Source organism: Phoenix dactylifera, chromosome 1 (genome assembly GCF_051530095.1).
Source record: "Phoenix dactylifera cultivar Ajwa chromosome 1, Ajwa_hap1_PhDact_Kaust_v1.1, whole genome shotgun sequence".
Taxonomy (NCBI): Eukaryota; Viridiplantae; Streptophyta; class Magnoliopsida; order Arecales; family Arecaceae; genus Phoenix; species Phoenix dactylifera.
Window position 1 is genome coordinate 14,077,417 of NC_143190.1, and position 4,608 is coordinate 14,082,024.

General features: G+C 41.4%; 1 pseudogene; it reads right to left on the bottom strand.

Annotated features, from left to right (window-relative positions):
* Positions 1-222: 222 nt before the first annotated feature.
* Positions 223-2,365, bottom strand: LOC103706572 (putative UDP-rhamnose:rhamnosyltransferase 1 pseudogene; annotated as a pseudogene).
* Between the last annotated feature and the right edge of the window lie 2,243 nt (positions 2,366-4,608).

The window sequence follows — 4,608 nt, forward strand, 5'->3', positions numbered from 1 at the left end:
ATTTATTTAAGAGTTATATATATATATAATATTTTTTGAGGACATTGTAAATGTTAATTAACAATGTAAATTTAATCATATTTGACAATATAAATATTTCAAATAGTCTATTTGATTATGTAATAACTCAACTTTTGTTGAGCATATGTTTAGCACATATATATACAGAGTTTAAAAAAATTAAATAATTTTTTTTTAAAAAAATTATAACAACATTTTGAAACGTTGTTTTAAAAGTTATTAGCGATGCTTTCTAGTGTAGCTAACTGGCAACGCCATTAAGCGTTGCTATTAGCCGATGCAAAAAAGTGTCGGCAATATTATAATGCTAAAAAGCATCGCTAAAAGTCGGCGCTTATAAGCGTAGGTAGTTAGCAATGCTTTTTAAAACCGTCGGCAGATTTTTTTCCAATGTTTACATTACCGATGATTTTGCGATGTTTTATAAAGTATCGGTAATAAAACTAACGACGTTTATAAGCGTCCATATAGGCAATAAAAAAGCTTCAAGTCAAACACAAATATTGTATTCAAAATTTATGTTAAAATTTTTTTTTTCTCGTTATCAAACGTACGGTACTTTCTATTACTCTACATAGATTTTTGTAGACGTGCTCACTTCACGTTTTATGTAGCTTATTATATTGCCAAGTTTTTTTTTTTTTTTTCAACTTCTGGCTTTGCCGATCGACCGGTTTAAATATAAGTTTATTTATATTAGTAAAACTCGACTACAAAGTACAATGCGCTGATTTAAAAGCTATCATGTCGTCAACATCATATTCAGCCTGCCGACGTAAGCAAACTTGCCAATACTTCAGTTATTCCGTGCACTGGACGCGCTGATTGCCTTACCCTCTGTGATACCTCAAATGCAGTATGAAATCTTCCACGTAGCGTTCCTGCGAGTCCCTGTCAGCAAAAAGCCGCTGTAGCTCCATGGCTTTGCATCTAAACAGTTCGCCCTCTTCCTCCACCATCACCAATCTTATGGCCTTGGCCACTGATTCTCTATTGAAAGACCCATCCTCTTCATTCCTCTGGATCTCCAACCCGATCTTCTTCTCCTCCATAATTCGAGCATTGAGGCCTTGATCTACAGATATAGGCAACAACACGAGGCCATGCCCAAATCGAAGCCCTTCTATAATCGAACCCCAGCCAGAATGCGTCAAGAATCCTCCGACGGATGCATGGGCCAAGACCTTGATTTGAGGAATCCAACCCATGGCGACGATTCCTTGACCCCCGGTGCGCTCCAAGAACCCCTCGGGCAAGATATCAGCGTCGTCACCGGCCATGCTTGCCGGCTTTCTAAGGGCCCACAGGAAAGGCACCTTAGATAGCTCGAGTCCCAAGGCTAGCTCGTGCAGCAGCTCGACGCTTAGCATTGCCTCACTCCCTAATGCAGCGTATGCCACAGTGTTTGGTGCTTGCTTGTCGAGCCATTCGAAAATTCTCGCGTTGCCATGAACGTCGTCACTCCCTTCTTGAACCTGTGGTGGAAGTAGGCCAACTGGAATCACGGGCTTCTCGTAGAGCTCCTCGAGGAGGCGTAGCCAGTCGGATTCGAACTCGAAGCAACTCCGGAAGGCGATGAAGTTGCATCCCTCTACAGTCAGACAGAAGCGACGGATATCGGCTATTCCTGATGCATTGGCTTTAAAAGACTCAACTATTAGCCTGGCCTCATGGAGGCGATAAGCCACGGAGGAAGGGAAGGAGATCCACTGCGGTGGCTTCGTGAATTGCTCGGCAGTCCGCCGCGAGCTGTCCTTCATCTCCGACGGCGGCCCAATGAAGGCGATGAAGGAAGCAGGCACGATGCATAAGAAGGCGCATGGTATATTGAACTTGGACGCGATTGGTGGCAACCAGTGATGGCCGAAATCGTGGATTATCCAGTCGGGCTTTGGAGAAGCCTCCTCGAGGAACTCGGAGAAGGGGATGTCAAGGCCGTCGAAAGCCTTTTTGAGGAACTGGACCTCGTCGGGCAGGACGTCGGTGGTGGACTCGGCGGCCGCCCGCAAGCCTTCAACCTTTGGCAGCGGCAAATAGACGAAGTGGATGAATGGGGCTAGGTCGTGTGGGATTTTTGGGAGCCTCTTGAGGTTTCTTCGGGTGGAGAGGAAGGAGATGCGATGCCCCCTCTTCGCTAAGGATTTGGAGAGCTCGAGGAATGGTAGCATGTGGCCAAAGGCTAGCCAAGGGAAGAAAACAATGCGAAGAGAACCATCCTCCTCCATGATCTGAGAGAGAGAGGAGAGAGGATGTGATTGTGGGAGAGGGGCATGAGGGACGGCTAGGGTGGTATGTGTGGTATGCTTTAAAGCAACGCAGCAATATTGCAAAGGGGTAATTAATCACCGGTACATTTATTGACCGGTCTTTAACATTTAATCCCTATTGACTAGTTGTTTAATAATCAGTCCAGCCATATTTCAATACTTTATTATGAAACGAAAACGCCCCCTAAGAATATTAAAATGTCCCTGCCCCGTTTGATCTCCCATTCCCAGAAGAAGAAGAAGAAGAGGCAGGGGCAGCCGCCACCGACCACGGCCCGTCCCCGCCCGAGCTCCCTCCTGCGGCCGCCACCGGCCCCGTCTCGCTCCCTCCCGAGCCCCGTCCCGCGGCCTCGCCCCCTCCCGTGCCCCTTCCCCTCCTAATCTCCCGTTCTCAGAAGAAAAAGAAGAAGAAAAAGGCCCGACTGCCGCCGACCACAGCTCGCCCCGCCCGAGCTCCCTCCTGCGGCCGCCGCTGGCTCCTGCTCGCCCCCTCCCGAACCCCCTTCCGCGGCCTCACCCCCTCCCGAGCCCCCTCCCACAACCCGCCCCCTTTCGAGCTCCCTCCCGCGGCCGCCGCCGACGGCGGCCCCGCCCCCTCCCAAGCTCCCTCCCGCAGCCCCCTCCAATGGCCGCCACGGCCCGGCCCCCCTCCGGCGCTGCTGGCTCGCGGGAGGAGAAGAAAGAAGAAAGAAGAAGAAGGGAAGAAGAGAAGAAAAAGAAAAAAAAAAGAAAAGAAAAGAAAAAGAAGAAAAGAAAAGAAAAATAAATAAATAAATAAATGCATAAATAAATAAATAAATAAATATAAATGAACAAATAAATAAATAAATAAATAATATATTCTAATAAAAAAATAATTATAAATAAATAAATAAAGCCGCCACGGCCGGGCCCTCTCCCCCGGCCTCCTTCCGGCGCCGCCGGCTCGCGGGAGGAGAAGAAAAAAGAAGAAAGGAAGAAGAGAAAAAAAAAGAAAAAAGAAGAGAAAAAAAGGAAAGAGAAAGAAGAGAGGGAAAGAAAAAGGAAAAAAGGAAAGAAAAAGAAAAAAAGAAAAGAAAAAGGAAGAAAAGGAAAAGAAGAAGAAGAAAAAGGAAAGAAAAAGAAGAAAAGGAAAAAAAATAAAAGAAAAAGGAAGAAAAGGAAAGAAAAAGAAGAAAAAGGAAAGAAAAGGAAAGAAAAAGAAGAAAATGGAAAGAAAAAGAAGAAAATAAAAAAAAAAAGAAAAAAAGAAAAGAAAAAAAGAAGAAGAAAAAGGAAAGAAAAAGAAGAGAAGGAAAGAAAAAGCAAAAAAAGGAAAAAGAAGAAAAGGAAAGAAAAAGAAAAAAAAAAAGAAAAAAAGAAAAGAAAAGAAAAGAAAAATAGAAGAAAATGAAAGAAAAAAAAGATTTAAGTATGTACAGAGAAGATTTAAATATGTAAAGAGAACACTTAACTGTGCGCATCACACAGTTAAGTGTTGTCCGTACACAATTACGTCTTTTCTGTACACATTTAACTATATGATGTATAGAACACTTAACTGTATGCAAAGAAAATTTAAATGTATGTACATAAGACTTAATTGTGTATAGATAATATTTAACTTAACTGTGTGATGTATAGAATACTTAACTGTGTTGAAAGAAAATTTAAGTGTATGCAGAAAAGACTTAAAAGAAAAAAGAAAAAAAGGAAAGAAAAAGAAGAAAAAGAAAATAGTGAGTGGCAGTTAGGTTAGTAAGCTTGGTACACATGTAATATAGTATGGCACATATTTAAGCAAGCTTAGCACATATTTAATTCTTATTGCTAAGCTTGCTTAAAAATGTGCCATACTATATTACATATGTACCAAACTTACTAACCTAACTGCCACTCACTGTTTCCTTTTTCTTCTTTTTTTTTTTCCTTTTTTTTCTTTTCTTTCCTTTTTTTTCTTTTCTTTTTTCCTTTTCTTCTTTTTCTTTCCTTTTTTTCTTTTTCTTTCTTTTTTCTTCTTCTCTTTCTTTCCGTTCTCTTCTTTTTCTTTCCTGCTCTACACACAGTTAATTATTCTCTGCATCACACAATTAAGTGTATGCAAAAAAAACTTAATTGTATACAGAGAACACTTAACTACATGCATTACACAGTTAAGTGTTCTTTTGTATACAATTAAGTCTTCTCTGCACATACTTAAATCTTCTCTGCACACAGTTAAGTGTTTTATGTATTACACAATTAAGTTAAGTATTTTCTGTACATAATTAAGTTTTCTCTGCATACAGTTAAGTGTTCTCTGTACGCAATTAAGTATTATCTGCACACATTTAAATGTTCTCTGTACACAGTTAAGTGTTCT